Source organism: Saccopteryx bilineata, chromosome 1 (assembly GCF_036850765.1).
Source record: "Saccopteryx bilineata isolate mSacBil1 chromosome 1, mSacBil1_pri_phased_curated, whole genome shotgun sequence".
Classification (NCBI taxonomy): Eukaryota; Metazoa; Chordata; class Mammalia; order Chiroptera; family Emballonuridae; genus Saccopteryx; species Saccopteryx bilineata.
Window position 1 is genome coordinate 11,377,527 of NC_089490.1, and position 22,040 is coordinate 11,399,566.

A 22,040-nucleotide genomic window follows, 5' to 3' on the forward strand; every position below is an offset into this window, starting at 1 on the left:
GTTTGGGAACTTTGGCTGGAACCGCCCACACCCATGCCCACCAAAACAAACTCCCTAGGAGCACTTTGAAAAAGAACGACTGTCAGTCGATGTAATTTCGCCACGTCTTATCAGCCTGGCCACCCTACCGACGTTATAAATTACCTCCGGGCGGGGGAGGCAGCGCCACTTCACTGGCCCATCTCGCAGACCAGAGAACTTCGTCCGGGATGCGCTCTGAATAAAGTTTCTGTTATTCCACACTTGGTGTCTACGCCCTTTCTTCCTCGGCAGGGAAATACCTTACCTTTGGTGCCGGAACCCAGGAGGAGCTTGAAGCCCGCTGGGAGCTGCTCCTCTCCCCTTCCCTTCCGAGGAAGACCAGGACCTCCGACCTCCCACCCACTTCGGCACATGGTATGGTGAGTCCCCTGCCGCCGGCCTCCCTCAGTGCTTTCCACCGAGACTCCCTGTCCATAATCGCAGCTGCATCAGGGACCTCTTATCCGTTCTGAGTGTGTGTGCGTGCTGTGGAGAGGTCCCGGACACACCCACTCTACCTAACCCTCCGGTGGCCAGAGATTGTTTGTTGTGGGATGCCAATTCTCATCTCTGACCACGATGAGGCTGAGGGTGGCCATGGGGACAAAGGAATCTAAACCTGACTCAAGAACACTACTGGAGCCTGACCAGGTGGTGGCGCAGTGGATAGAGCATCGGACTGGGATGCGGAAGACCCAGGTTCGAGACCCCGAGGTCGCCAGCTTGAGCATGAGCTCATCTGGGTTGAGCAAAAAAAGCTCACCAGCTCGGACCTAAGGTCCCTGAGCAAGGGGTCACTTGGTCTGCTGAAGGCCCGTGGTCAAGACACATATGAGAATGCAATCAATGAACAACTAAGGTGTCACAACGAGAAACTGATGATTGATGCTTCTCATCTCTCTCTGTTCCTGTCTGTCCCTATCTATCCCTCTCTCTGACTCTCTCTGTCCCTGTAAAAAAAAAAAAAAAAAAAAAAAAAGTAAAAAAAAAGTAAAAAAAAAGTAAAAAAAAAAAAGAACACTCCTGGAGTGCCTTATCCGAAATCTCTCCCTCTCTAAAGAAGAAGAAATTGATTTTCTTCTCCAATGTGGCCAGGCCACCATACCCACTGGATGACCAGACCAGGTGGCCTCCTGAAGGGACTTTCAATTCTAACACCCTTACTGATTTACGGAACTATTGCCAAAAAACTGGTAAATGGTCGGAGATCCCTTACATTCAGGGCTTCTAGTATATGCGCTCCCGCCCTAATCTCTGCGCCGCCTGCTCTATGCGCAGGTCCTTTGAGCCAGAGACACCTCCACTCATGATCTTTCCTCCCTCACCTACTCCCTTGAGGAACTCTCTCCCCCTCCTGCCTGACCCCCGGGGCACCCCTCTCTTGGGACACCTCTCTGGTCCCTTTGGGGACCTCTTCCACTCGGGTCTCTTCCCTCCAGGAAGCCCCCTCCCCTGCAGGCCAGAGCCCCTCCCTTCTCCTCTGTGTTCTCAAGCCCCTCCCCCACCAGGCTGCCCTCCACCAGCCATTGACCCTCACCTGAGTTTGCAGGGCTCCTGGCCCCACGACCCAGCTTCGGTCTTTTTGCAGAAAGGCCTGACCCTGTCCTGCCTCTGGCCAGATCTGGGTGCCAGGGTCCGGCAGCCAGGTGGGCCCATCGCTCGAACTCCTCAGCCTCATGGACGACTGTAAAGCCAGGAGGCACGGCCAGGGCCAGCATCACAGCCGTCTGGCCCATGCAGGTTCGCATTGGATTCGGACAGTCGGTAAAGAAACCATGGAGCCAAAAACTGGTGGGCCATAGTCTTTAATCTAGCTTGCACCCGGCGGGCAAGTAAAAATACACACTGGGCTCCAAAACCCAGTCACATTCAGTGCTCACAAAGCTACTGACTTATCCGAGTTTCCTAGAATCAAAGGTTTCTAGCTCAACAGCCTTATTCTCCTCAGTTCCCCATTTCCTTCCTTATCCCAGATACAAACTCTGTACAAACTGGCATCTCACTCAGCACTCCGCCATCTTGGCTGCTTTTCCTGGCCTTCTCCACGTGGCCTCCTCCCGCTGCTGGCTCTATTCTCTCTGCTGTCTCATGCTAACCTCAGGAACCAAGAGACAAACTCCCGCTCCGTTCCTATTTTATAGTGTAGAAATCCAAACCCTTAATCCAATATACATAATAGGGAAGTCTCTAATACAAAGTCACTTCTCTGAGGCATGATAGGATTGTACCACCTTACACCAAAAAGGGTAGGAAAGGCTTAATCCCAAAACCAAGCCCCAGGCTACAAGGATTCTCCCTGCCTTTAGCCCACCCCAACACACATTAATATCACCTGGGCAACGGCCTCTTTAACAAAGTGAGCATAATACATTTTATCTGCCCAACAACGACTGACACGGCCCGGACTTGAAGACCCCCATCACCCTCGCCAAGCCCAGGGTGATGCTGCAGGTAGCGGCTAAGTCCATCTCATTTCCTGTGGGCACAGGGGCTACCTTCTGTTTTGCCATCCCACTCTGGACCTCTAGCTCCCTCACAGGTCTCGGTTATGGGAGTGGATGGGACCCCTTCCTTTCCCCTTTGTACGCCACCCCTGACATGCAGTTTGGACGGAATCCCCTTTTCGCACTCGTTCTTAGTTATGCCCTCATGCCCTGTACCCCTCCTGGGTCGGGACATTCTACACAGTCTCGGAGCCACTATCCAGCTGACAGCATCTTCCCACTTACTTCTACCATCCTGACTGAAGGCTCTCCCACTGCCACAGATCACTCTAACCCGATCACACCCCCTATTCCACCAGATACTGTCAACCCTCAGGTCTGGGACACTTCTACCCCTGTGGTAGCTACCCACCACCCACCCGTTCACATCTGCTTGAAGAATCCCTCCCAATTCCCATCTAGACCCCAATTCCCTATCTCAGCAAGTCACCACCAAGGCCTTAAGCCCATAATTACCCGCCTCTTAAACCAAGGCTTACTCATCACCACGGACTCTCCCTGCAATACCCCCATCCTTCCTGTTCGAAAACCTTCAGGAGCTTATTGCCTCGTACAAGACTTACGTGTAATTAACGAAGCAGTAGTTCCCCTCCATCCAGTAGCCCTAATCCCTACACATTACTGTCACACATTCCCTCAGGCACCACTCACTTCATGGCCCTAGACCTCAAGGATGCCTTCTTTACCATTCCTCCACACCCTGACTCTTACTTTCTGTTTGCCTTCACCTGGACACTAGCGCAGCCCAGCAGCTTACGTGGACCGTCCTGCCCCAGGGATTTAGGGACAGCTCACACCTGTTTGGGCAGGTGCTGGCTTGGGATCTAGCTGCATGCGATCTCAAAACTAGTACTCTCTTGCAATATGTAGATGACCTACTCCTCTGCAGCCCCTCCCTGTCCGCCTCAAGGAGACACACCGCCACCCCTCTTAACTTCCTCACCATGAAGGGGTATTGTGTCTCCTCTACTAAGGCTCAACTTCACTCTCAGTCCGTAGTCTGTCTGGGCATCGCCTTAACCCCCACCACCCGAGGTCTCACTCTAAATCAGGGGTCCCCAAACTTTTTACACAGGGGGCCAGTTCACTATCCCTCAGACCATGGGAGGGCCAGACTATAAAAAAAACTATGAACAAATCCCTATGCACACTGCACATATCTTATTTTAAAGTAAAAAAAACAAAACAGGAACAAATACAATATTTAAAATAAAGAACAAGTAAATTTAAATCAACAAACTGACCAGTATTTCAATGGGAACTATGAGCCTGCTTTTAGTTAATGAGATGGTCAATGTGCTCCTCTCACTGACCACCAATGAAAGAGGTGCCTGTTGGGCAGATAAAATGTATTATGCTCACTTTGTTAAAGATAACAGGAGGAGGCTGTCACTCAGGTGATATTAATGTGTGTTGGGGTGGGCTAAAGGCAGGCAGAATCCTTTAGCCTGGGGCTTGGTTTTGGGATTAAGCCTTTCCTACCCTTTTTGATGTGGGGTGGTGCAATCCAATCATGCCTCAGAAGGTGACTTTGGGTTGGAGACTTCCTTACTTTGTATATTGGATTAGAAGTTGTGAAGCTACAGTATAAAGTGGGGGCAAAACGGGAGTTAGCGCTCTTGGTTCCTGAGATTAGAAGAGAGAGCAGAGGAGAGCAGAGAAAGGCCACGTGGAGGAGGCCAGGAGAAGCAGCCAAGATGGCGGAGTGCTGAGTGAGATGCCAGTTTGTGTAGAGTTTGTATCTGGGATAAGGAAAGGAGATGGGGAACAGAGGTGAATAAGTCTGGTGAGCTAGAAACCTTTGATTCTAGGAAACTCGGATAAGTCAGTAGCTTTGTGAGCACTGAATGTGACTGGGTTTTGGAGCCCAGTGTGTATTTTTACTTGCCCGCCGGGTGCAAAGCTAGAATTAAAGACTATGGCCCACCAGTTTTTGGCTCCGCTGTTTCTTTGCCGACTGTCCGAATCCAATGCGAACCTGCATAGGCCAGAAGGCTGCTGTGATAGTGGCCCTGGCCCTGCCTCCTGGCTTTACAGTGCCCCTTCCGGAAGTGTGGCAGGGGGCCGGATAAATGGCCTCAGGGGGCCGCATGCGGCCCGCGGGCCGTAGTTTGGGGACCCCTGCTCTAAATCGAACTCAGACCCTAAGCAGTCTCCAGCCACCTACCACCGCTGATCAGATTCTTTCTTTCCTCGGTCTAATAGGCTTCTTTAGACCCTGAATTCCCAATCTTGCTCTCTTAGCCAAACCCCTCTATGAGACTTCAAAAGGGACTCCCACGGGACCTCTCACATCCCCCAACACTTTTAAAAGAGCTTTCTCTACCCTTCGAGACGCCCTCATCTCCTTTCCGCCTCTCGCTTTACCTGACCCCGGACGCCCCTTCCGCCTTTTCACGGATGAAAAGCACGGCAATGCAGTTGGAGCTGACTCAACCTGTGGGGACCAAATACCGCCCGTGGCATACCTCTCTAAACAATGGACTCCACCGTCAAAGGCTGGCAGCCCTGCCTCCGGGCACTGGGCGCAGCAGCTACATACCGCCCCCTGTCATAGCTCTCTAAACAATGGACACCACCGTCAAAGGCTGGCAGCCCTGCCTCCGGGCACTGGGTGCAGCAGCCGAACTCACCCAGGAGGCTACTGAGCTCACCCTTTCCCAACCCATCACTGTCTTCTCCTCCCACAGGCTCACTGACCTCCTTTCACACAAATCTCTTTCTCTGTTGGGTCCTTCCCGCCTACAAGAATTTCACCTCCTGTTCATCGAAAACCCTTCAGTCACTCTTTTGCCCTCTCCCTGACTCAACCCAGCCACTCTACTGCCAGCTCCAGCGACAGTTCCGGAACCCACCCACTCCTGTACGGAACTAATAGATTTCCTCAACAGGTCTCGAGATGGATTATCAGATTCTCCTTTAAAAGATCCAGATCTAATACTCTTTGTAGATGGGAGCTCTGTACAGGGACCCAACGGATGACAACGGGCAGCCTACGCGGTGGTCACCACCTCCTCCACCCTAGAAGCTCAACAGCTGCCAGAGGCACCACCTCCCAGAAAGCAGAGCTGATTGCCCTCACGCGGGCACTCGCTCTGGCCCAGGGAAAACAGGTAACCATCTCTACTGACTCTAAATATGCTTTTCTATCACCCACAGCCACTCTGCCCTCTGGAAGGAAAGGGGCTTCCTCACTACCAAGGGCTCCCCCATAATCAATGCTACCCTCATTTCTAAACTTTTGCAGGCATTACAGCTACCCACTGAGGTGGCCGTGGTACATTGTAGGGGCCATCAAACCTCTCAGGACCCGGTGGCCTTGGGAAATGCTCAGGCCGATGCGACAGCTCGAAACCTCCCCCTGGGAGCCTCCCCCTCTCCTCTCATGTTTCTCTCCACCTCCTTGAAACCTTCCTACACTCCTGAGGAAGAACAGGCCCTCCTCAGAAAGGGTGGAGACGTGTGCAACCAGGGATGGATATTTCTCGGAGACAGAATTGCCTTACCAAAAGGACAGGCTGAAACTCTCCTGTCTGATATCCACTGTTCCTTACACATGGGGCCAAAAGCTCTCTATCGGTTCTTACAACCACTCTTCTTCTTCCCAGGCCTCCAGCAAACTATCGAAAAGGTACACTCAGCAGGCACTGTCTGTTCCAAAGCCTCCACACAAGGGGGACTCCTTCCCGCTTCCCTACTCACCAGCTGAGGGGTCACGTGCCAGGCCAGGATTGGCAGATCGACTTCACTCACATGCCCCCTCACAAAAACTCCGTTATCTCTTAACTTTTGTTGCCTCCATTCTCATTGAAAACATCATCCCGCGGTTTGAACTGCTGACTACCACCCAGTCAGACAACGGCCCGGCCTTCACTGCCCAGATAGTCCGGCAGGTTGCCACCTCTCTCAACATCACCTGGAAGCTCCACATACCCTGTCACCCTCAGTCGTCGGGTAAGGTGGAAGGGGCTCATGGCATCCTGAAGGGTCAGCTAACCAAACTCTCCATCGAGACCAGGCTCTCCTGGCCAAACGTCCTCCCCCTGGCACTCGCCAGAATCAGAGCAACCCCGCGAAACCCCACTGGACTCAGCCCCTTTGAGCTGGTTTATGGTAGACCATTCCTAATCAATCACAGCTCACCTGTCAACCCCCTCCTCTTGCCACGTACCTCCCCTTTCTCTTTACTCCGCCGTCTTCTCAGGGAACACGCGGACCGGACCCTTCCTCCCATACGGGGTCCAGATGAAGCACACCCAGGGATCCCCCTCCAGCCAGGAGACAGGGTTCTTCTGAGGGAGCTCCAGCCTGGCTCCCTGCAGCCCAGGTGGACAGGACCCCACACGGTAATACTGACTACTCCTACCGCAGCCGAGCTGCTAGGGCAGTGATGGGCAATCTTTTGAGCTTGGTGTGTCAAAATTTGCCAAAAAACCGAGCCTAACTTGGGTGGTGTGTCACTTCAAGAAAAACGGCCTAACCGAAGTCCCAGAACTGACGCTCTGTGTCGGAGTTCTGTTGTTTTGGCCTCAGACCTCCGGCACAGAGTGTCTACACTACAGCAAGTGTTTTATCCTCGGCTACTGCACCTGGCCATGCAGGAGCTGAGGATGAAACATCCTTCTCGGGATGCGGCCCCATACTTCTCTGGTATGCAGCCGCATGTCATTGAAAATGGCTACGTGTGTCAGTGCTGACAGGCGTGTCATAGGTTCGCCGTCATGGTCCTGGGGCAAACACCTTGGTACCATGTCTCTCGCCCCAAGCTTGCCCCATGCAGGACTGCTGGCAGTCGGAACCACTGGACCCCACCCGTCACCGGCTCACCCAAAGCTTGGGCCCTGCAGATCCTCCTGTTGCTCCTGTCCCTCCCACCGGGAACCTGCCACCAGAGTGAGTTAAAGCAGGGAGCAATGCTGTTACTATATCAATGAGACTGGCCGGGTGGAAGGAAACATCAATGTCCTCAACCATCTGCAAGAGAAACTGTGCAAGGATCTCTCCTCCTACAACCCACTTACCTCCTGGTGGCAGCCACCCATCCTCATTTGAGCTGATCCATCCTAGATCCTCTTCTAATTATCACATATTACTCATATTTGCTCCTCTTTTTTAGATTCTTACTGGGCCGCATCCGCGAGGTTTCTCGAGTCACGGTCAACCAGATGCTCCTACACCCACAGACGCGACTCCCCTCAGCCACCTCCTTCCGACCTCCCTTCCCCACGACGCCCCTAACCAGCAGGAAGTAGCCAGACGAATAGATGCGCCCCTATCATAAAAGGTCGAATGTGAGGTCGGCTGGCAATGGGGGAAGGTCACGTGAGGAACCAGGCCCGGAACGTTGGCTGGAACCACCCACACCCATGCCCCAAAAGAAACTTCCCAGGAGCCTTTGAAAAAGAACAACTGTCGGCCCTGGCTGGTTGGCTCAGTGGTAGAGCGTCGGCCTGGCATGCAGAAGTCCCGGGTTCGATTCCCGGCCAGGGCACACAGGAGAAGTGCCCATTTGCTTCTCCACCCGCCCCTCCTTCCTCTGTGTCTCTCTCTTCCCCTCCCGCAGCCGAGAATTCATTGGAGCAAAGACGGCCCGGGCGCTGAGGATGGTTCCTTGGCCTCTGCCCCAGGCGCTAAAGTGGCTCTGGTCGCAGCAGAGCGACGCCCCAGAGGGGCAGAGCGTCGCCCCTGGTGGGCGTGCCGGGTGGATCCCAGTCGGGCGCATGCGGGAGTCTGTCTGACTGTCTCTCCCTGTTTCCAGCTTCAGAAAAATACAAAAAAAAAAAAGAAAAAGAAAAAGAACAACTGCCTGTCAGCCAATGAAATTTTACCACATCAGCCCTGGCCGGTTGGCTCAGCGGTAGAGCATCGGCCTAGCGTGCGGAGGACCCGGGTTCGATTCCCGGCCAGGGCACACAGGAGAAGCGCCCATTTGCTTCTCCACCCCTCCGCCGCGCTTTCCTCTCTGTCTCTCTCTTCCCCTCCCGCAGCCGAGGCTCCATTGGAGCAAAGATGGCCCGGGCGTTGGGGATGGCTCTGTGGCCTCTGCCCCAGGCGCTAGAGTGGCTCTGGTCGCAACATGGCGACACCCAGGATGGGCAGAGCATCGCCCCCTGGTGGGCAGAGCGTGGCCCCTGGTGGGCGTGCCGGGTGGATCCCGGTCGGGCGCATGCGGGAGTCTGGCTGACTGTCTCTCCCTGTTTCCAGCTTCAGAAAAATGAAAAAAAAAAAAAAAATTTTACCACATCATATCCACCCACCACCACCCTACCGAAGCTATAAATTACCACCCCCACCCCACCCCCCACATCCGGGGTGGGGGGAGGCTGCGTGTCTTCTCTGGCCTGTCTCGAGGACCAGAGAACCTCGTCCAGCATGCGCTCTGAATAAAGCTCTTGCTATTGCACACTTGGTGCCTACGCCCTTCTTTCTTCCTCGGCGGGGAAATACCTTACACTTGCCTCCTTCTGGGGCTTGATTGCTCTTTTCAGCTTTTCCCAGACCAAGCTCTGGAATGAGCAGAGAGGAGGGATTTTTCATCTTAGAGAAGTCCCTGCTAGAATTCTCTCTGCCCGCCCGCCCTCCCCTGCCCTGCACTCCAGGGCTGGCTCAGTGCAGACTCCGGGACGTGCAGAGCGGGGTCCACTGTAGATTTAGGGGGAGCAGCCCGGGAAAGTGCAGGTGCATTGGGGTCAGTGTGAGGGCACCTTGTGCTGCAGCCACCACAGGACAGCTGTGGTCTGAGGCCCCATCAATAGAGACACGTCTCTAGCGCAGGGAGCTGCCCCACACGGACCACTCACAAACCACGACTGGTTGTGTGCAGACGTGTGGCACTGTTGTTCACGTGGGGACATCACTGAAGTCAGATCAGGAACACTGCTGGCCTTGGGAGCACGTGTCGTGTGGGGAGAGACAGGTGTGTATGAGCGCAGTAAACAGGGAGGTGTCTGTGTCAGAAGGGGGGGTGTCCTGGGAAAACACAGTGGGGAAGGCGATCCCATGTGTGGGCTGTGGGGACAGGAAGATGGCTGTTTGATTTGGGGGGTCAGTGTGAGTCTCCCTGGGAAGGTGGCCTTGAGGAAAGATGTGAAGGACATGAGGAAACCCATGAGGATGTGTGGAGGAGTTCTGTCCAGGCAGGAACCTCCAGTCCAAATGTCCTGGGGCAGGAGAGTGTGGTGTCTGGGTAGAGCTAGGAGGCCTGTGTGGGAATCGGGCAGAGAGTGATGGAGATGAGACAGAGGCTCGGTCAGACCTCGTGGCCTGAGGACGTTAGAAGGGCAGGGACTGTGGTCTGAGTGAGGTGGGACTCACAGTTGAAGCAGGAGAGGGACGTGGTCTGACGTCCCCTTTGAAGGGTCGCTGTGGCTGCTGTGCTGAGAACAGACGTGGAGGCGAGGGGGCAGTGGGAGCAGGAGGGTCTGGCAGGCTCCAGGCTGGAGGTGCTTCTATGGGGCGCGCAGTGGACTCACAGCATTCCTGGTGGTTAGTCTGGGCTGAGAGAGGAGTCAAATCCCTAAACATCTCAGAGGATGCAAGAGACGGACACTGTCAGGAAAGATGGGGAGGAGGCATATCTGAGGGGCATCACAGGCATTCATTGTAGGAGATGGTGGAGCTGAGACGTCTGTTAGAAATACAAGGGAGTCGTCCAATTGGCAGCTGGACAGAGAAGCCTGGAGATGAGGAGAGATGTCAGCTGGAGAAATAGACTTGGGAGATGACACATAGAAAGTATATTTAAAACCTTGAGAACAGAAGAGGTGACCCAGGCAGTGATGGCTGCAGAAGACAGAGGAGGAAGGACTGACCAGGACCCAGTGCTGAGCCATCTGCTCAGACACACACCAGAGCCGACGGCACAGTTCTGTCCCCGCGTCTAGAAGGCATGACGACCACGGAGTCCCAGACTTCCCTGTGCGCAGGGGTCACCTGCCGTTTTGTTCAGACTCAGACGGTCGGGAGCAGAGTGAGCGTCTGGATTAGAACAGGGTCGGTGCTGCTGCTGCTCTCAGCTCACACGTTCAGTAGCAGGACCCAGACCAGGGCCCCCAGGGCTGTGTGTCAGCCTCACCTGCAGGGCTGGTTACACGGTGACTCCTGGTCTGGAGCCCAATTCTCAGGGACGGTGGGTCTGGGAGGGCCCTGGGGGTGTGTAAGAAGCCCACAGCAATCCTGAAGCTCAGCCACACTGGGAACCCCTGAGTGACAAAGCTCAGGGTGGGGAGTGGTCTTAAATCCACATTTAAAGGTATTTTTTTTCTTCAGAAAGAAAAGGGGAAACATATGTTCTCTATCATGAGATGTAAGTTGGGAGTTACATCTCATTCTCTCCACTGAGGGGCAGAGTCAGGTGGAAGATTTAAGAAGTGGTCCTGGGTCAGCATAATAAAATCTCTGAAAACTTGCTCTCTGAAACTGTTCCCCTCATTGATTTCTTACTGAAAACAATGGAATCCCATCTGTTTCTACTTCAGATATAAAGCAGTATATACATGATATTGGGGTCCTATAGTGTTTGGGGGAAAGCCAGAGAACAGATTGAGGCCACAGAGCCAGGAGCAGACCCACAGTCCAGCCGAGGTCGGGTCCCACACAGGAACCACTGTCCTGCTGCTGGGCACATGTCACTGCTCACTCCCCTGACTCCCTGATGCTGGACCCTGGGTCCTGTGGCCAGGACTGCTGTCTCTGCTGCTCCTGGCACCTGGACACTGTCCCTGCCACTCCGTCCACCCTTGCCCAGTGCAGTCTGCACAGTCCCAGCCTCTCTGTGTCAGCACGTCCCAAGGCCGGTTCCAGCATGTGGTCCCCTGACTGGTGGAGCCTCATATTGTGTCCAGATGCACAAATGTTAGTGGACATGGGGAACCCCTCTTTTATGGAGGGCTGTGGTCTCTGCTTCCCACCAGACTCTTTTTATATGTGGAATTCTCCTCATGTGGGAAGAGAGTTCAGGTGCTGGGATGAGGGAAGAAGAAAAATAAATTTTCAAATATTGGAGCAAAGATTTGAGAGTAGAACCTTCTGGTACTTTGTAGGGACTCCAGTTTGTCTAGGAGAACAAGTGACCAATAAGTGACATCCCAGGTAGAAGTGACTTGCTGGCTCTTACTCTGAATTTCTTTGTGGGATGGTGAGGGGTTTTTCTTCCACTCACTCAGTTCTCTGATTCTCAGACACCAACTGTGTTTCCTACAATTCAACACAATTCCCGTGCAAACTACCTTGACTTAACATCAGACCCCACACACTCGGGACCCCACCCCACTAGACAGCCCTCACTTCTGACACAAATCTTTGAGTTCAGGCCCCCGTGTGATTTGCATTTTTGTCTGACTGTGAATAGATTTTGATCTGTCAGGTGGCTCCCTGCAGGATGGATGTAAATGTCTTATCTTTATTTTTTCTAACTCAGAACTCTCTCAGGGTAGAGAATGAACTAAGGGAAAGACCATGTGCAAAAACTATTTCATGTCAAGGAACCGAAATCTGTGTCCAGGACAAACATCAGATGGGCAAGTAATGGACGTGGAGAAGAGCCTGGGAGACAGAGCTGGGGAGGGAGGAGCAATGGGCTAGAAAGGCTATAAAAACCTTCACATCTTCCTGGGAGTCTAGTGGCCATGGGCATGCCCAGTTTGGGGCATGTAATCTGGAAAGATCTGAGAAGGCCATGTGATCATACCTCTGGCTGATTTCAAACTCTACATAAGGAATTAAAGGCAAAGGCAAGAGTTGTAAATGGCACAGATGTGTGTTGAAGGCATGTCCCAACTCACACCCACACAGAGCACGGGTCCAGGAACTGAGACGTGTTGTCTATTTTTCTTTGCTTCTCTGGATATTTAAATAGTATATCTCTGTTAAATCACTAGCTGTTAAATCATTACACTAACAGAACAGAGACTTCATGACCACAAATGAAGAATACAATCTATACAAAAATAGTTAGAGAAGTCACTAAACAACCAACTATAATCCACAATGAACAAGAAAACCAATGACCAGGGAAGGGGGACAAATCTGGCTTTTAGAGTTTTCACATAATAATGTTTTTTATATCTAGTTCCTTTTTTTTAACAAAAGTCAGGAGATAGTCAATGAAATCAGAAAGTATGGCCCATTCATAGGCAAAAAAAAAATGAAACTGACCAACTATTCTTGAGGCAGCCCAAACATTTGGATTACTAGAGAAAGAATTTAAATCAAGTTTCATAAATGTATTCAAAGAGCTAAAGGAGACCATGGACATAAAAGTAAAGAAAGCCAGGAAAGGGATCTTTAACCACATAGAGAGTATCAATAAAGAGACAGAAATTTCAGAAAGGAATCAAAAAGTCATGGAGCTGAAAGTACAATATCTAAAATGAGAATTTTACCAGAGGGGTTTCAACAACAGATTTGAATATGCAGAGAGAGAACCAGCACACTTCAAGGTAAGCTCATTGAAATTATGCTGTTCGAGGAACAGAAACAAAGAAAGAATAAGTAAAAATGACAGAAACTTAGAAACCAGTGAGCTATCACTGAACATACCAATGTACATATCATGGGAATCCCCAAAGGGGATGAGAGTAAGAAAGCACTAGGAAAAGTATGTGGGCCCTGGCTGGTTGACTCAGTGGTAGAGCATTGACCTGGCAGGTGGTTTCAATTCCTGGTCAGGGCACACAGGAGAAGCAACCATCTGCTTCTCTACCTCTTCCCCCTCCCATCTCTCTCTCTTTCTTCTCCTTCTGCATCCATGGCTTGAATGGTTCAAACAAAGTTAGCCCTGGGCACAGAGGATGGCTCCATGGCCTCACTTCAGGCACTAAAATAGCTCAGTTGCAGAGCAATGGAGCAGCAGCCCAGACAGGCAAAGCAAAGTGAAGCATTGTAGGGGCTTGCCGGGTGGATCACAGTCAGGGAAAATGTGGGTGTCTGTCTCTGCCTCACTGCCTCTCACTTAATAATAAAAAAAAGTTTTTTTTTAAAAGAAAAAGTATTTGAAGAAATAATGGCCAAACCCACCAAAGTAATGAAATGAATGAATCTACATGTCCAACAAGCTCAAGAAACTCCAAGCAGAATTATGTCAAAAAAAAAATCCACAATGAAACATATTCTAATTAAACTGTCAGAATCCAAAGACAAATAAACAATTTTGAAAGCAGCAAGAGAGAAGTAAGTAGTCACATATAAGGGAAACTCAATAAGATTAACAGCCCATTTGTCTGTGCACACTATGGATTCCAGAAGGCAGTGGGATGACAAATTAAAGTCTGATAAAACTCAAACAAAAAGCCTATATCTGGCAAAATTATCTTTCAGAAATAAAGGCGAGATGTCCAAGTCAAGATCTAGGGTCAGGAAATGCTGTATACACCTCCACCCACAACTACATCAACATTGCAACTAAACCACAGAACAACCATCACTGAGAACCACCTGAAATTCAACTGAACAGAAATCCTATAACTAAGGGTATAAAGAAGAAGCCACATCAACACTGGTAGGAGGAGACACAGATAGGCTGGTCTCACACCATGTGAGAGGGTTGAGTATCAAGAGGGATAAGTTTTCTGGGAAGGTCCCCACTAATGAGTGAGAGCCCCCCAACAGCCTTCCTGGGACAGTGCTCAGAGCCAGGAAGAGAAGTTCCCATAATTTGTGGCTGTGAAAACCATCAAGGATTGTGGCTGAGTGAGACAGAGGGCTGCTGGAGTCCCAGTGTTCCTCCTATTTGCTAGTAGACTCACGAGGAGCTCCAGCTCTGGGGCAGCAGCTCAAAAATGCCCAGGACACATGGGGAGGAACTTAATTGTTTGGCTTCAGAGCAAGGGTTAGAGGGGCACCTTTCTCCCAGACAGAAGTGCCGGCAAGAGTCATTGTTTCTTTGTTGAGCCCCAACCTTGCCGGCGCATATGGGGACCATAGCTGAGTGTCCATCAACATGGCTAACACTGTGGTCCCCACTCTGGTGATTCCCTGAGACCCCACACCACCAAACTTTCAGGCCCACCCAAGCTGCTCCTGCTGAGACCAGCTTGGTCATGGGCGTGCACGAGAGGAAGGCGCTGCAGGACTTCAGACAAACACACAAGACAGAACATAGACAAAAGATGGGCACAGGGGACTCCCAGCCTCTAGGACTGAGAGCCCAGATCTCTGCAGCCTCATCGTATTTATTGGTCTCTTTGCTCATCAAGCGGATTAGCAGAGCCTGGGTTAAATTAGCAGAGCATGGATTCAGATGCAGAGGAGGATGATTAACTAACACCTTTCAGGTGCAAAAAGTGGCTCTAGCGATCAGCTGCTTCCTTTAAACAACCCTATCAGTGCTCACCAGGGCAGTGTTCTGCCCCCACAGGACTTGGTGTTCCAAAGTTCACACCAAGGACCTGTCTCAGGGCAGCATCCTAATCTCTGGCCATTTCCCTACAGCTTCCAGTGGTATTGACAACAAATGGCCTATCCTGACTCATGCTCTAGATATTTCTAAAATCTTTCAAAAACTCACAAGCCCAAAACAAGTAGCATCCGGCCACTGCGTGCCACAGACGTCTCGCTAAGGAGCCCCAGACCTGGCCCTGGTGGCAGCCAGCCTCGGGAAGCAGCTTAGCCTCTCCCAGGCCCCTCCAGTCCAAGCACAGACGAGGACCATCTGAAGATCACTTTGTAGCTCCTATCAAGTGGCTCTAGGCAGGGTGTTGGGGACCGCAAGCCGACAAGGTCCTTACGGTTTAGATTTTGGGGGCACAGAGGTGTGGGGGAACTGGCAGTAAGCTGACAGGCTGCCCAACCCCCCACCTCACTTGCTTGGTTGAGTTGCTAAAGGCTAAGTTTTCCCCACACCTCCATGTGAGCTGTGGTGCTGGACTGTTTCTACTGTCCTACCCCCCCATGTCCCTCGGAGGGACAGGAGGCAGTTTTGTTTTTATTCTGTGTTTTGTAAAGTGAAGATGTCATGTATGGTGGGGGTTTTCCGCACTTGAAAGAATTCTTGGGTTGCCTTGGAAATGTGACCAGACTTATATCATTGATTTGCTAACGACTCTCTCTGCCCTATAAATAAAGCGGCTTTGGGGGTGGAGACTCTCTGTTCTTGCCATCAGCTTGCAGAGACCTCCCGATCCCATCCTATTTCTCTTTAGGTTTATTTTCTTCATTCTGTATCGTTCTCCCTCAGGACCTGGAATTACTAGCCGTGCTGGTCTGCAGCAGCAGGGCACTGGCCACAGCTGAATTAGTCCTGCTCCTCCCAAGAGGCCCCAGAACAAACAATACACTCAGTGGCCAGTTTCAGAGCATACCAGAGCACCACCCGACCACGTGCAGAAACGACACACTCAGAGGTCAGGTTGTGCAGGCACCAGAGTTCCACTAACGCAAACCCTGCTTTGTTGGGTCAGCACAACACACCTGTGCTGTGCAGGAGGCACGGTACAGAGAAACAATTACTCACAGGTAGATTTTAGAGGAAAATTTATTATGATTAATAACCATAATAAAAATAATCAAGGCAAAAACAAAAGGGGTTTGAAGTTATGTAACATAAAGTAGAATAAAGCAAAAGCTTAGTATAATCAACACCACAAAAAGCTATACAACATTACCAGATGGAGAAACATCAGCCCAGGCTCTAGAGTAATAGCTAGTTAAAGCAATAGATTAAGAGAAAGAGAATGATGAGTATGTGCAAATCTCACCAACCCATGGAAGAACACATCACCAGACTGGGAAGCTTCAGCCTGGGTTTCAAAGTTGGCCACCTGCCAGGCACATCTCTAAGGAAGAGTTCTCTAGAGCTTCAAGGGTGGTCAGGGACCCTACCCTATTTTATGGGAAAATTTTGACCAGAGGCCACTACACTAGACCCTTCATACATAGCCTCTAGGAACAAAGAAAAGTCATCACATTCCAGAATAGTTAACTAGCTGGCAGTCAACTGGTAAGACCACCCTCCTTGGCTTCAGGGCACACTGCAGCAAGATGTCCTATCCTACCCTGAGTAAGTGACTCAGTCACTCCTGTAACCTTTTGTGTGTGTGTGTGTGTGTGGCCCTTATTGTTCATGTTCAGTTGAGTTCAAATTCCTATTTTTTTATGTACTGTTCCTCCACGAGACTCTCTACTCTAGTCACAGCCAGCCCTCAGAAACAATCAGCCGAATGGTTAATCTGTCCCATTAATGTGCCAACAGCAATCAAGGCTCAACTACAACAGGAGAGCACACACAATGCAGAAAAGAACATACTTGGACCGATGGGCTCAGGTGATTAGGGAGTCATCTGCCCTAGCGGACCCCACAGGACACCCTGTACATAAGGCCACTTTACCAAGGTGGAGAGACATGCAGCTCTACTCGACACATAGAAACAAACACAGGGAGGCACCTAAAGTGAGCAGAGAAGGACACATGTCTCAAGTGAGAGGACAGATCAAACCTCAGGAGAAAGACCCGAACAAAATGGAGACAAGCAATCCATTAGATGCAGAGTTCCAAACGCTGGGGTAAGGCCTGACCTTTGTTGTGGAGAGTGGATAAAGCATCGACTTGGAACGCTGAGGTCACTGGTTCAAAACCCTGGGTTTGCCTGGTCAAGACACATATGAGAAGCCACTACTATGAATTGATGCCTCCCACTCCTATCTCCCTTTCTCTCTCTACTCTCTTTAAAATCAATAAATGGCCTGACCTGTGGTGGTGCAGTGGATAAAGCATCGACCTGAAAACTGAGGTCACTGGTTCGAAAATCTGGGCTTGCCTGGTCAAGGCACACATGGGAGTTGATACTTCCTGCTTCTCCTCCCTTCTCTCTCTCTCTCTCTCTTTCTCTCCCTCGCTCCCTCTTTTCTTCCCTCTTTCTCTCTCTCCTCTTTGAAAATTGAATCAATTATTTTAAAAAATAAAATAAATGTAAAAAAAATCAATAAATTAAATCTTAAAAAAAACAACCCACTGGTATAAGAATACTAAGTGACCTTAGCAGAAGAAGAATAGATGACATCGGTGAGAACTAAGAGAAAGAGATAGAAACCATAAGAAAGAACCAGTCAGAAATTAGGAATACAATAACTGAAAGGAGAAACACATTAGATTCAATCAACAGCAGATTAGAAGAATCAGAGGATCAAATCAGATATTTGGAAGATAAAAAAGCAGAAAACACCCAATCAGAACAGCAAAAAAAAAAAAAAAATGCTTCTAAATTAATGAAGATAGTAGAAGGAACCTCTAGGACTACTTCAAGCATACCAACATTCACATCATTGGGGTACCAGATAGAGAAGGGAGAGGGAGAGCAAGGCATTGAAAACCTATTTGAAGAGATAAGGATTGAAAATTTTCCTAACCTGGAGAAGAAAATAGACATACAAGTCCAGAAGCACAAAGAATCCCAAATAAGATAAACTCAAAGAGGTCCACTCCAAGACACATCACAGTTAAAATGCTGAAGATTAACAATAAAGAAAAAAATCTTAAAAGCAGCAAGAGAGACTGACCAGGCGGTGGTGCAGTGGATAGAGTGTCAGACTGGGATGTGAAGGACCCACATTCGAGACTCTGAGGTCGCCACCTTGAATGCGGGTTAATCTGGTTTGGGCAAGGCTCACCAGCTTGAGCCCAAGGTTGCTGGCTAGAGCAAGGGGTCACTCGGTCTGCTGTAGCCTCCCCCCAGGTCAAGGCACATAGAGAAATCAGTCAATGAATAACTAAGGAACTGCAACAAAGAATTGATGTTTCTCATCTCTCTCCCTTTCTGTCTGTCCCTCTCTCTGACTCTGTCTCTGACACACACACACACACACACACACACACACACACACACACACACAAGCAGCAAGAGGAAAGCAATTACTTACCTACAAGGAAGCTTCCATAAGATCATCAGCTTGTTTCTCAACAACTACTTTGCAGGCCAGAAAGGATTGGCATAAAACAGTCAAAGTGATGAAAAGAAAGGACCTATAGCCAAGATTACTTGATCCAACAAAGCTATCATTAGACTCAAAGTACAGATCAAGAGCTTCCCAGACAAGATGCTAACAAAGTTCATCATCACCAAACCAGTGTTGCAAGGAATGTTAAAGAAACTTCTTTAAGAAAAAGAAAGACAAAGAACATAAATATGAATAATAAAATGACAATAACTACATACTTATCAATAATAACTTCAAATATAAACTGATTAAATACTCCAATCAAAAGACATATGGTTCCTGACCAGGTGGTGGTGCAGTGGATAGAGCATCAGACTGGGATGCAGAGGACCCAGGTTCGAAACCCCAAGGTCACCAGCTTGAGCACAGGCTCACCAGCTTGAGTGTGGGCTCATCTGTCTTGAGCGCAGGATCATAAACATGAGCCCAAAGTTGCTGGCTTGAGCCCAAGGTCGCTGGTTTGAGTAAGGGGTCACTCACTCTGCTGTAGCCCCCTCCGGTCAAGGCACATATGAGAAAGCAATCAATGGACAACTAAGATGTCGCAACGAAGAATTGATGCTTCTCATCTCTCTCCCTTCCTGTCTGTCTGTCCCTCTCTCTGTCTCTGCCGAAAAATAAAAGAAAGATATATGGTAGCTGAATGGATAAGAAAACAAGATCCAAATATATGCTGTCTACAAAACACTCACTTCAGATAGAAAGACACACACTGAGACTGAAAGTAAAGAGGTGGAAAAAGATATTCCATGAAAATGAAAATGAAAAATAAAAGCTGGAATAACAATACTTATACCAGACAAAATAGACTTTAAAACAAAGGCTATGACAAGAGACCGAGAAGGACCCAGCGATTCCTCTTCTGGGTGCTTATCTGAAGAAACCCAAAACATTTAGTCAAAAAGACAATATGCATTCATATGTTCATTGCAACATTATTTACATTTGCCAAGATGTAGAAACAGCCTAAGTGATTGTCAACAGATGAGTGGATAAAGAAGTGGTGCATCTATACAATGAAATAAGACCCAGCCATAAAAAGAATAAAGTCTTGCCGTCTGCAGCCACACGGATGGCCTAGGGAGTATTGTGCCGAGTGAAATAAGTCAAAGAACAAACAAGAGACCCAAACAGACAAAAGAAAGCCATAGATACAGAGAATATCTTGTTGTGAGGAGGGTTAGGGGATAGGATGAAAAAGGTGTAATGCAAATTGGCAGTTAAAAAATAGCCATGAGGATGTAAGTACAGCGTAGGAATAGAGTCGATAATATTGTAGTAACTATGCATGATGCCAGGTTGATATTAGATTTATCTGGGTGATCGCTTTGGAAGTTATGTAAAATTCTAATTACTACGTTGAAACTAATATAACATTGTATAATAACTGTAACTGGAAAATAAAAAATAATTTAAAAAATAAATAAAGGAGAAAGTAACTCATTCCCAGATGAATGAAATTGAGGAAGTTCATCTCTAGTGGTCCTTACCTACGTGTAATGCTACAAGGATCCCTTTAAGCTGAAATAAAAGGACACTAGGAAGTAATTTCAAGCTAGATGGAGAAATAAAGAACAGTACATGTAACTACATAAATAAATACAGAAGCCACTATTATTATTTTTTTGGTAGCTGGTACTCCTTATATGATTTAAAAGACAATATCATGTGCAATGTTCAGTTGATGAATGGATAAATAAGTGGTGGTATATTTCATGCAATGGAATATTATTTGGCCATAAAAAAGAAAGAATCAGTAAGTTTTTGTTTATATGAAGCCAATTTTTTTTTCTTAAGTGAGAAGTAGGAAGGCAGAGAGACAGATTCCTGCATGAGTCTGGACTAGAATCCACCCCACGAGACCCTTATGGGGTGGTGCTCTGCCCATCTTGGGTCACTGCACTGTTGCTCAGCAACTGAACTATTTTAGCACCTGAGGCCAACTTGCTCCAACTGAGCCATAGTTGAGGGAGGGGAAAAGAGAGAAAGAGAGAAAGGAGAGGGGTGTTGGAAGCTGATCAACGACTGCTGGTTGACAAAGTCACAGCAGAGAGGCGCAATGATACTTCCCCCTTTGACCTTTTGAATTAATTTGGTTTTTTATCCCCCCTTTTCTGGGTGAGTGTACTATCATTGATGGCACAGGGATAATAGCACTGTGCTTTCCCTGTAGATTTGTAGTAATTTCTTTGGAAATGAGACAGAGGGTGTAAGTTCCACAGAAAAGCCTGTTATCCCCTTTGCCTGGGCTCATAGACATAAGAGGCTGGCTATGACATCCCTTGAAAAGGGTTAAGTTTGTAGGAGAATTCCTTCTTATTAATCATGTTAGAAAAAATAGATTGTGACTTATGAATAGGTAGGAAACAGTAACTATACACGGAAGCACCTTTCAGCCTTCACTTAATCCATCACTTTACCTCCCTAGCCTTTTCATGTGGTAGAGTAGAGAAACTTTCCTTTCTTCTTGCATACCTGACCTGCAGGTGGTGGAACACTCTGTGAAAAATAAAGTTAGAACTTAACTAGTGTATGAATATAGTAGACAAATAAACTTTGACTAGACAATAGGACATTAGGTAAGGTAGAGTTATTAATCAGTACTGACCTTTTAGAAGTTTGCACCAATATTGTTATTGCTGTTCAAGTTATTGTATAACTATACTTAGAATGACTTACCACCTGATTTATAGCTTATAGAAATGAATTAACTGTTGCCTAGAAATATGTAACCATATTATGAAACAAAAACAATTATTAATCAATGTATTTGGAATACCATGTGATTGTAACTTAGTGTGTGTGTATAAAAATAAAGCTAGAACAGGCCCTGGCCGGTTGGCTCAATGGTAGAGCGTTGGCCTGGCGTGCGGGGGACCGGGTTCGATTCCAGGCCAGGGCACATAGGAGAAGTGCCCATTTGCTTCTCCATCCCCACCCCCTCCTTCCTCTCTGTCTCTCTCTTCCCCTCCCACAGCCAAGGCTCCATTGGAGCAAAGATGGCCCAGGCGCTGGGGATGGCTCCTTGGCCTCTGCCCCAGGCGATAGAGTGGCTCTAGTCGCGGCAGAGCTAGGCACCGGAGGGGCAGACCATCGCCCCCTGGTGGGCAGAGTGTCGCCCCTGGTGGGCGTGCCGGGTGGATCCCGGTCAGGCACATGCGGGAGTCTGTCTGACTGCCTCTCCCCGTTTCCAGCTTCAGAAAGAAAAAAAGAAAGAAAGAAAGAAAGCTAGACCAACCATTGGCAGAGATGCCTGGCAGTAAATGCTAAAGAAAAAAGAATTCGGCTCTCTCACTCGATTCGCGCCGACGCTGTCTCTTCCTGTGGGACCCCTGGATTCCCCCCCCCCCCGGGGCTGGACTCCGGCAGAGGGGAACGGATGGAGAAGCAGATGGTTGCTTCTCCTGTGTGCACTGACCAGGAATCCATTTACATCAAATATTCAAAAGAGGCAAAGAGAGACAGAAAGCAGATCAGTGATTCCATGGGCTGGAGTAGAGGAGATGAAAGGGGTGACTGATTACTGGGTAAGCGATTTCCTTCTTGGGGGACAAAATTTTCTGAGACTAGGTCTTCGTGATGGGC